We start from the raw sequence: 12,376 nt of genomic DNA on the forward strand, positions 1-12,376 counted from the left end.
TATATATATATATATATATGTTGTGGACTTCTTTCAGTTTCTGCCTACAAAATCCACTCACAAGGCATTGGTCAGTCCAAGGCTATAGTAGAAGACACTTACTCAAGGTGTCATGCAGTGAGACTGAACCCTGAACCAGGTGGTTTGGAAGCAAACTTCCTACCACATAGCCATACTACTGCTTATTAATTAATTTTATTTTTGTTATCTTGACATAAGAGTACAAACTAATAAAATATGCTGAGTATAGTCAGTTGAATTAATCCTAGTATATGACTGGTATCTATTTTACTGGCATTACGTTGCAGAAAAGCAAACCAACTTCACTAAACTTTAAACAAAGAGGAAGGAAGCTAAATACTATTAAGTCAAATGCTCTCATGTTTCTTCCATTCTACTTTGCTTTAGCACAAAGACCTTGTATTTTAGAGGATGGAGAAATAGAATGTGCACTGTTAATGACTTTCTGAAGACATTAGCAAATTAAATGAAATGGAACATCTCCAGTGTTGGTCCATTGTAGACTTAACTCTTGCACTACAATGCTTGCCATTTAGATGGCTAAAATTGATTTTTGTTCACTATGTATGGAAGTAATTTGTTATAGTTGACTGCATCTACTTAGTATGGTTGAGAAAGATGAAAAAAAATGAAATTGGCATTTGAAAGATTTGAACTCCAAACCAAAAGGGATTGAATTTAAATATCATAATGCATTAGCTTGTTGCTCTACTGCCTCAACTATTTTCACTTGTTTGTAAGGAATCAATATAAAGACTCTAAATGGAAGCCTTTTGTTTTTTTAACTTTAGTTAAATATCTTTAGCTATATCAAAAAAATATCATTAGTTGTACTGGTTTCTAATTTTGACTCAAAGTCAGCAATATTAGGGGAGGGTGTAAGTCAATTAAATTGACTCTAGTGCTCAGCAGGTACTTATTTTATCAACTCCAAAAGGATGAAAGGCAAAGTCAAACTTAGCAAAATTTGAACTCAGAACATAAAGATGAGTGAAATGCCATGAAGAATTTTGCCTGGAACACCAATGATTCTACCAGATTGCTACCTTATTCATTACTTATATTAAACTAAACATGTATAGTTAACCTATCCACAAATTCTAGGACTCTATACTAGAAATGTTTAACTCAACTTCTATAACATGGTGAAAGAGCTAAAGATATGATTCACAGAAGCTGTTCTCAACAGCTAAGGTGTTCTACAATTTGGAAAATAAATGAAGAAAGACATTAAAATAGAGGGAACTAAGACTTGAAGAATCATGTGGTATACACTGATAAATCAGTAATTAACCTCTGTGATTTAATATGAAGGGCTGATCCAGTGTAAAGCCAAGGTGGCACCATCTTTGATAATGCATGACTAGCTCAAAAAAATCACTGGTAAGCTACTGGAGAGGCTGTGGAAAGACAGACATGTTTCTATACTGGTCAAATGTAAGATATACCAGGTTATAGTGCTTTCTTCCCAGCTGAATGGAGCTGAAACCTAGACAGTCTATAAAGCTCATGTAGACAAGTTACATGCATCTATAATGAGACAACTGCAACGAATTATGAATATCACTCTCTTTAACAAGGTCAGGAATGACAAGATCCTGTGGCATGCTGGTCTGCCTTCTATGATGGAAATCCTCATTGACAGAAATTTATGTAGGTTGAGACACTTTCACAGGATGAACAACAGCAGACTTCCTTGACAACTCCTTTACTCTCAACTATACAAGGAGAAAAGAAGCCATGGAAGAACTAGATAGAGATTCACAGATACTGCAAAAAAGGAATATGAAGTGGAAAGGAGTTGATTGTAATAAATGGCATACACAAGCAATGAACTGAAGAAACATTGTCAAATCATGCCAAAGCCATGAACAGTCATAGTTGCAATGACTGACTGCAAGGAGAAATTTATTATGTTAATTAATTAACACCTATTTTTATACAATATGATTAATGATTATTTTCATTCTTATTTATGTACATTGGAATTTATACTGATGGGGTCGAATAAGACCGAAACATGTCCAAAGTTGTCTCCTATATTTGCTGAACTGATTAAAATAATAAATAATATTGGTTTCCAAATTTGGCACGGGAACAGCAATTTCAAGGGAGGAGGTAAGTTGATTACATTAACCCCAGAGTGCAACTGGTACTTATTTCATCAACTTCAAAAGGTTGAAAGGCGAAGTCGACCTGGGCAGAATTTGACCTTAGAACATAAAGATGCATGAAATGCTACTAAGCCTTTTTCTCAGTGTGCTAATGATTTTGCATTGATTTAATTCATTTAATGTTGTGTTTTCCTTACTGCATAAAATATTTCTAATTAGATTTTACTGCTCAAAAATACTTACAAGAGAACATGAATTCTCAAAGCATGGGTTTCTAAATGTAAAGAATTAAGTGACCTGTGCAAATATATAATAAAATACCTATAGAAAAAATGAAACAAAAATATCATAAATTAGCACTGATATTTCTTAGTTACTTAGCCATTTAACCTTTATTTATTCTTTTTCAATTTCTCTGAGTGATTCTGTCTTTAGTTAAGCCATCATCTTTCTGATATTTTATGACATGTACTACTTTCCCAACCAGAATCTTAAAATAAGATTTATTTATATGACCTCCTTGCTTAAACCTTTAGCATTTACAAGGAGGTACACAAAAGTAACCAGAAACATTCTCTGTGGGTCAAGTACATTGTAGTTCAGGATTCCACTGCAAGAAGTCATTTGATGCAACCCTTCAGCATCAGTCTGCTGACCGGTGACGTTGGGTGATGTTGTACTGCCATTTAGTGCGTCTTTGTTTTGCAGTGCTTCTCCCCTGTTTGTTGATTTTTGTGATGGCTAAAATGAAGGAACAGTGTGCTTCTGTGAAATTCTGTCTTCTGCTGGGGCAAAGGGCAGCCAAAACAGTTGTCATGCTTCAGACAGCTTACAAGGATACTGCCATGAACAAAACACAAGTTTACAAGTGGTTTTCACACTTTAGGAATGGTCACTTGTCACTTGAAGACTAATCTCATTCAGCCCCCAAACAAGTGAAAACATTATGAAAATTCATGAACTGATTTTAGAGGACCATTGCTGAACAATTGATAAACTTGTTGATAATACTGTTGTGGCCTGGAGCTCGTGTTAACAAATTCTGAGTGAGGAATTCTGAATGAAAAAAGTTGCAGCAAAATTTGTGCTTTGCTTGCTCATGGAAGATCAAAAACAGTTACAACTGAATGTGTGTTGTGAACTGAAAGAACAGTTGGAAGTCGATCTTGCTCCTCGTGACTACTTTTTGTTTACCCTGAATGAGAAAAGTCCTAAAAGGAAAACGTTTTGCAGATGTAAAAGAGAAGAAAAAGAAAACAATGGAGATGTTAAAAAGTATCACTTTGCAAGGATTCCAGGACTGCTTTGAACAGTGGAAAACGAGTCTGGACTGATGCATTGCTTGAAATGGATAATAGTTTGAATGTAATAAAAGTGTAAACACGTAAAACTAAGTGAATAAAATAAATAAATAAAAATAAATAAATGCGCCATTTTTAAAGCCTAGCCAGGCTCATGGGCCTGGTTTCCCGGTTTCTATGGTGTATACATTCCCCAGCTGGACGGGATGCCAGTCCATCGCAGCGTTACTCATTTTTGCCAGCTGAGTGGACTGGAGCAATGTGAAATGAAGTGTTTTGCTCAAGAACACAACGCGTCGCCCGGTCCAGGAATCAAAACCACAATCTTACAATCATAATGCTGACACCCTAACCACTAAGCCACGCGCCTCCACAAGTGAATAAAATAATATAGCAAAATTTCGGTTTCTTTTGGGTACCCCCTCATAGATTACTCTGTGAAAGTAATGCTTATTTATTCACGTTGTTTTCAGTTAATCAAGCATTATATTGTAGGTTTTAGATTTTACCAATGTGATTACATATTTTTAGAATGACATTGTAGGGTTGGTGTGATAGGCCAAATCTGGCTGGTGTGAACATAAAATAAGTAGAACATGTACACCAGGAAAGGACTGCTTAAATGCTAAATGGTTAACATATTCTTGTTTTAAGTACCATTAATTCAAAGCAATGTGTAATAGATAAAAGAAACTTCCATTGAAGTTATCTTTGCCTTTACTAGACATTAATAACTTCTAACCAAATATAGTTTAACATTATTTCCATGTAAATCATCTCATAAGGAATAAGGAGAGATGTTGAAAAATCTCACATCAGAGATTTTGGTAGAACCTTAGATACCATAATTACAATCCCTACAATCACCAAACACCAGCACCAGCACCAGCACCATCACCACCATATGCAACTGCCACTCAGTAAGCTGTACCTTGCTTCTGATTTGGTTAAACTATTTCACTTATATTTTAAGTCTGGTTTGAGATTTTGCCAATGTGGCTTAGTGGTTAAGGTATTTGGCTCACAGTCATAAGGTCGTGAGTTCGTTTCCTAATAGCATGCTGTGTCCTTGAGAAAGACACTTTATTTCAAATTGCTCCAGTACACTCAGCTGGAAAAAAATGAGTTGTATCTGTATTTCAAAGGGTCAGCCTGGTCTGGTCACATTCTGTGTTTTACTGAATCTCCCTGAGAACAACATGAAGGTAATACATGTCTGTGGAGTGCTCAGCCACTTGCACGCTAATTTCATGAGTAGGTTGTTCCTCTGATTGGATCAACTGGAACACTCATTGTCATAACTGACAAACAGCCACTATGTCTGCAACTTCATACAAAGGCAATAGTCTGGAGAAAGAGGTTACAAGCCTTTGATTCACAACATGAATATGAAGTCTTAGAGGGATCCCAACAACTTAAATAAAACTATGCTATAATTCTTTTTTGGAACTGTTTAACTTGAAACAAATAAAGCTATGAATAGGGTAAAGGGTAAAGATACTCTTTGATCATGAGTCACCATGGGATTGCACCTAGAAAGATACCCTCCAAGGCACAAGTCTAGGTAAGGTGGCTTATGGAAGATTAGCAGTTGCCCATGCATACCAGTCTCCCCTCATCATGCCACCAATGTTATCCAAGGGAAAGGCAAAGGCCGACACAGCTTAGTACTAGTGACATCACAACTCATTTCTGCAGCTGAGTGAACTGGAGCAATGTGGAATAAAGTGTTTTGTCCAAGAACACAATACACAGCCTGGTCCAGGAATCGAACTCACTACCTCATGATTGTAAGCCCAAAGCTCTATACAATAGCATGTAAATATTGAGTTAAAAAAAAAAAACCTTTGGATAGTAAAAAGTCAAAGGCTACCTGTGGGACATGAACCCACACCTGTTAACATGGCAGATGTTCTACTATTGGACTACTTTTTCTATCCAAAAACCCATGGATTTACACACTGTTATATATAGCTTTATTTACTTCAAGTTAAACCATTCCAAAAATAAATTACTTTATGTTTCCCTGAAGATTCTAAATTCTTATGATGCCAAAAGCTATGATATTTTTTCTCTTATTCTCCTCTTTAGAATAAATGACACAAACTGTAGAAAACATTGTAGGAAATAGTTGTTGTTGCTGTTGTTGTTGTTGTTTTTGCTGTTATTTAGCCCCATTTCAGTCCTGATTTGAGCAAACATACAATGAGAAAGGTTATTCAGTAATGATTATTTCGCTTTTTTCTTTGGTACAGTGCACTTTGGACCACATTATCCAATGTATCTTTCTTTTCAAGGATGGCTTGGTTATGGTTTGAGGGAAATTTGGTTGCTATTTCAATAAGATTGGGTGACTGCACTGAAGCTCTTCTGTTAGCTTTACAGCGAGAGCCAGAATGAACGTCTGAAATGATAATTTTATGGTTGAGATAGTTTGCCTAATGCCAACCATTATACATAAAAAAAAATTCTAAAAACAAAAAAATAACAAACAAACAAACAAACAAAAAACAACAAACAAGCAAAACAAAACAAAAAACACGATTTAATATCCGTTTGGCAAATAATGTTGATTGTTCTGAATATAAAAAAAGTTTAATAATAATTCCTCTTTTACAAATCAACTGACAAAAAATATTTAAAAAAAAAATCTCCTGAATTTGTTGGCTCCTGACAAAATCTTAATATAGCTATTAATTAGAGTCATCAAAATCTTCAAACGTAAAAATTATATTTAAACTCAAGCATTTTCTGAAACATAGGCTATATTTCATTTCCACTTGTCATCTCTATTGCATTTTAAACACACACCAATAAGGGAGTCTTTATGAGGTTACACAAACTAGTATGAAGAGACTAGTAGTTAGGGTATCCAGCTCACAATTGTAAAGTCTTCAGTTCAATACTCAACGGCGCTTTGTGTCTTTAGGCAAGGCACTTTATTTCACATTGCTTCAGTCCACTCAGCTGGCAAAAATGAGTAGTAACTGTATTTCAAATAGTCAGCCTTGTCACATTCTGTGTCGCACTGAATCTCTCTGAGAACTACATTAAAGGTATGTGTCTGTGGAGTGTTCAACCAATTGTACATTAATTTCACAAGCAGACTGTTCCGTTTATCAGATCAACTGGAACGCTTGTCATCATAACCAACAGAATGCCAGTTACATAACCTATTAGAAATAGCAGCCAAATTTCTACTCTTCATACCTTGAATGGATAAAGACAATATAAGATGGTAAGGGCTCTGTAGCCATACAAGAGTACAAGGCAAGCTGAATGAACAGAGATACTGTATCATCTAGTTTTGCTTGGAACAGGACAACATCATAAGGAGTGGTGCCACAATAAAATAAAATGTGCCCAGTAAACTCTGTGACATAGTTGGTGTTTAGAAGGGCATTTAGTCATAGGCACTATGCTAAAATTTGATCACAGTGAACGATGGTCCTCAACCCATCAGAAGACATTGTTTGAGTTGGTCAATAACTTGGCCTAGCATGGAATGCAGATGTAAAATGGCAATATGATGATGAGAGTGGAAGTGATGAAGGTCAGTTAGTGGTGGCATTAATGGTTGTGACAGTGTTGGTGGCAGTGATGGTGGTAATGATGGTAGTGGTGATGGTCATAGTAGTGGTGGTGGCATTAGTGGTAGCAATAGCAGTGGTGGTAGTTGTGGTGGTTCTGGCGGTAGTGAAGGTGGTAGTAGTGGTGGCTATGGTGGTAGTGGTAGTGGGGGCAGTGATGGTGGTGGTGGTGGTACTGCTGGTAGTAATGGCATTAGTAGTTGTGGAGGTGGCATTGGTGGTGGCATCGGTGATGGTGGTTGTGGTGGTGATGGTGGAGTAGTGGCAGTGGTGGTGGTTGCAATGATGGTGGTACTGGGGTTAGTGGTGGTATTAGTGGATGTGGTGATGGCATTGCTGGTGGTGGTAGTAGTGGTGGTGGTGGTGGTGGTGGCAGTGATAGTAGTGATAGTGGTAATGGTGGCATTATTGGTTGTGGTGGTGGTGGTGGTGGTGATAGTGATGGCATCAGTGGTGGTAGCAGTAGTGATGGAAGCAGCAGTAGCAGCAGTGGCATTGGTGGCAGCGGTAGCAGTGATGGTGTTGGTAGTGGTGGTGGTGGTGGTGGTAGCAGTGGTAGTGGTAGCAGTGGTAGTGGTAGCAGCAGCAGCAGTGACAGCAGTGGCAGCAGTAGTGACAGCAGTGGTGGCAACAGCAGCGTCAACAGCAGCAGCAGCGTCAACAGCAGCAGCAGCAGCAACAGCAGCAGCAGCAGCGTCAACAGCAGCAGCAGCGGCAACAGTGGTAGTGGCATTGGTGGTGGTGATGGTGATGGTGATAAGCTAGGGATAATGATGATGATGATGATGATGATGATGATGATGACGACTCCTTATCAGCTTATAAAAATAAGGGCCACATTGGAGCAAGCAATTCCTGATATGCATTAAAGCCTACATTGTCACACACTTGGATATCTATTGACCATGAGTCAATTCAATTATGGCTAACCTGGGACTAAACAAAAGCAACAATAAATAAAAGCATTTTTCTTCTTTCTTACCTTTTATTTGTTTTAGTCATTGGATTGTGGCCATGCTGGGGCATTGCTTTGAAAGGTATAATCAAACAAATCAACTGCTGTACTTAAGCCTGGTACATATTCTATTGGTCTTTTTTTGTCAAACCATTAAGTTATTGGAATGTAAACAAACCAGCACTGGTTGTCAAGTAGTGGAGGGACAAACACTAACGCACACGTGTGTGTGTATGTATGTGCATGTGTATGTGTGTGTATGTACATATGTTTATTTATCTACATATACATACACACACACACATATATACATATACATATATATAACATCATCATCATCATTTAACGTTCATTGCCCATGCTGACATGGGTTGGACAGTTTGACAGGGCTGGCATGCAGGAAAGCTGCACCAGATTCCAGTCTGATTTTGCATGGTTTTTTACAGCTGGATGCCCTTCCTAACACCAACCACTCTGATAGTGTAAGTGGTGCTTTTACATGTCACTAGCACAGGTGCCTTTTGCATGACACCAGGGTGTGTTCATGTGCCACCAGCACTGGTGCCAATTTGCATGACACTGGTATCTGCCGCAACTGCGATTTTGCTTGGCTTGATGGGTCTTCTCAAGCACAGCACGCGTCTTCTCAAGGCCTTGGTCATTGCCTCTGTGAGGTCTAATGCTTGAAAGAAACTCAGCTACTTTGCCTCCATGAGGCCCAACACTTGAAAAGAGCTCAGCCACTTTGCCTCCATCCAGCTCAATGCTTGAGAGGAACTCAGCCACTTTACCTCCATGAGGTCTGAGGCCCAACACTCAAAAGGAACTCAGCCACTTTGCTTCCGTGAAGCACAATGTTCAAAAGATGTTCTTTATGTGCCACCAGCATGGGTGCACTTGGTTTGACAGGTCCTCTCAAGCACGGCAGAGTGCTAAAGGTCTCAGTCACCAGTCATTGCCTCTGGGAGGCTCAATGTTCAAAGATCATGCTTCACCACCCCGTCCCATGTCTTCCTGGGTCTATTTCTACCACAGGTTCTCTCCTCAGTTGGAGATCGGCACTTCTTCACACAGCAGTCCTCATCCATACACATCACATGACCATGCCAGCACAGTTGTCTTTCTTGCACACCACATCTGATGCCTCTATTGCCCAACTTTTCTCTCAAGATGCTTACACTCTGTTAAACATGCACACTGACATTGCGCATCCAGCGAAACATACTGACTTCATTTCTTTAAAGCCTACTCATGTCCTCAGCTGTCATAGCTCATGTTTCACTGCAATGCAGCATAGCTGTTTACACACAGGCATCAAACAATCTGCCTTTCACTGTGAGTACAGCAGTGTGCCACATATCTTAGTCACCTCTAATGTACATTTGTTATTCACTAGTAACTTTAACAAGTGGTGAATTGTCAGAGTCATTTGAATATTGAATGAAATGCCTTCTGATGTTTACTCCAATACCTTGCATTCTAAGTTCAAATCCCAAGGTAAACTTTGCCTTTTATCCTTCTAAGATCAATAAAATACTAGTTTAGAGCATGGAACTGATAGAAATGTTAAAGCTTTGGGGGAGATGTCTGGCAGTATTTTTTAAGCTCTTTGTGTTTGAGTTCAATTGTCACTATGACCTACTTGGCACTTAGGCTCTACACTTATTCCATCACTTGGTTTAACTATACAACCCGGCATCTGTGTACCATTCCAGAATTCTATTCAGTTGCGAGCACCTGCTCTGAATGTATGCAACTCTCTCTCTCTCTCTCTCTCCTCTCTCTCTCTCTCTCTTTCCTCTCTCTCTCTCTCTTTCCCTCTCTCTCTTTCTCTCTCTCTCTCTCTCTTTCCCTCTCTCTCTCATTGTCTCTCTCTCTTTTATACTTGTTCTGGAGGCTCTGTAAAGGGTCATGGACAGCATCTTACTTTCCTCTTGACTAAAAGAACAAACACAAACTAAATGTTAAACTATCATGGGCATTGTGTCAAAAACCAGGTCACTGGATTATGCCAAAAATCTTGATATCTCACAACAAAATAAATGTGAAACGAATATAACACAGTTTTTGGGTGTTTTTAGATGGTTGAAATAGTACTTTCATGATATGCGCAGGTGTGGCTGTATAGTAAGAAACTTGCTTTCCAACCACCTGGTTCTAGGTTCAGTCCCACAATATGACAACTTGGGCAAGTATCTTTTACTATAGCTTTGGGCTGACAATAGCCTTGTAAGTGAATTTGGTAGACAGAAACTGAAAAAAGTTTGTCATACATATATGTGTTTTGTGTCTGTGTTTGACCTCCACTACTACTTGGCAACTGGTGTTGGTGTATTTATATCTCTGTAACTTAGTGGTTCAGGGGAAATGATCGATAGAATAAGTACTCAGCTTAATAAAAAAGTACAGGGGTTCAGTTTCTTTGACTAAAATCTCTTCAAGGCAGTGCCCCAGCATGGCCATAGTCTATTGACTAAAGTAAGTAAAAGATAAAAGATAACTGATTCATTATTTCTTTATGTGACAAGCTTGTTCTGGTCTCATTGAACTCTTTATTTCTATTGGTTGAGATTTTCATATTTCCTTTTGTTGATTGGTTGAATTATGTTCACTATGCATCTGTTAGTGAGTTAATTTTACACACCGTGTGTTTATCAAATCATTAAGAAAAACAGTAAAAGGCAAACATGATCTTAGAATTTTGGTATTGTAAAAAGGTGATGTCTATAAACAAATTTTGGCTTTGGTACATTCTTGGATTGTCTTTCGTTTCTAGAATTCAATTCAAATCTGTTTTCCATATAATGTGAAATTTAAAAGCAATTTTGTATCCAAAATGTATGTTCTTTTTCAGTAACCACAAATCCTACTGCCCTTTGAAATATCTACAATAAGTGCAGAATTTGCGAGATTGAGGTGATGATGTAATTACTTCTTTCTCCTCCTTTTTACATTTTGAATGGCGCAAAAACTGGATTATGAGAACTTGCCAACATCATAATTGCAAGTCAATTTTTTTTCTCCTTTTTCCTAATTCTAATGTCTTCATTTACCTTGCATTTGATTGTAATAACACTTTCCATCTCTGCAAGATTCTTCCTTCATTTTCCTTTACAACCAATGCAATTTTGTGCACAAATATTTAGTACATTTCTCTAGAACTGTTTCGATCATATAATTGAGTTAATGAATATAAAATTGTTCTGCTGAATGAAATGTGTTCTTATTTGATAGCAAAGAGAATCTAATATGGGATAGATTCAACATAGGCAAAGAAACAGCCAAAAGGAAGAGATTGAACAAAAACAAAACAAGGAATACAAAACCTGAAAGAAGTAGTTTTTTCTTTTGCATTAGATTATTCTAGCTTTTTTAATACACTGCTTTAACCTTCCTGTGATTTTCTTAATGGATTTAGGTTTTTCCTGTTATCCTCTCTCAAAATCTCTAATTTCTTTCCTTTCATTTAATTTCCATTGCAGTCTTGTTACAACTCGCAGGTTTTGTTATTTGCTTTTAAAATTTTTTTTTTACATGTTTTCCATAGTCTTTCCCTTTACATTTTATCTATCCTTTTGATTTCTTTTTCTTCTTTATTTGTCTCATCCTCTTCTATCAAACTTTCTTTCTCCATCTCACTTTCCACACAGTAATCTCAGGGTTAGGATGTTGCACTCACGATCACTAGATTTTGGGTTCCATTCTTGGACCAGGGAACGCATTGTGTTCTTGAACAAAACACTTCATTTCACATTGATCTAGTCCAGTCAGCTGTAAATGGGTAACTCTGCATTAGAATAGCTTCTAATGGCTTAGTGGTTAGGGTGTTGGACTCATGATTGTAAGATTGTGGTTTCAATTCCTGGACCAGGCAGTGCATTGTGTTCTTGAGCAAAACATTTCATTTCATGTTGCTCCAGTCAAACAGCTGGCAAAAATGAGTAATCTTGCGATGAAACTGGGAAACCAGCCCTTATGAGTCGGCATGGCTCAAAAAGGTAACTTTACCTTCACTTTAACTAATAACTTCCAGTCTGGAGTAATGTTGGCCTGCTTGCCTAAACAGTGGAGTGGCATCATTCAAAAGTTAAAATGATGCAAAGTGCATTGTGACCATTGATGTATAACATCATTTGATAATCTGGTTGATCATATGATCATGTGATCATGTGATCATGTGACATATATATATATATATATATATATATATATATACACTCTTTTACTCTTTTACTTGTTTCAGTCATTTCACTGCAGCCATGCTGGAGCACTGCCTTTAGTCAAACAAATCGACCCCAGGACTTATTCTTTGTAAGCCTAGTACTTATTCTATCGGTCTCTTTTTGCCGAACTGCTAAGTTACGGGGACATAAACACACCAGCATCGGTTGTCAA

Source organism: Octopus bimaculoides, chromosome 10, assembly GCF_001194135.2.
Source record: "Octopus bimaculoides isolate UCB-OBI-ISO-001 chromosome 10, ASM119413v2, whole genome shotgun sequence".
Lineage (NCBI taxonomy): Eukaryota > Metazoa > Mollusca > Cephalopoda > Octopoda > Octopodidae > Octopus > Octopus bimaculoides.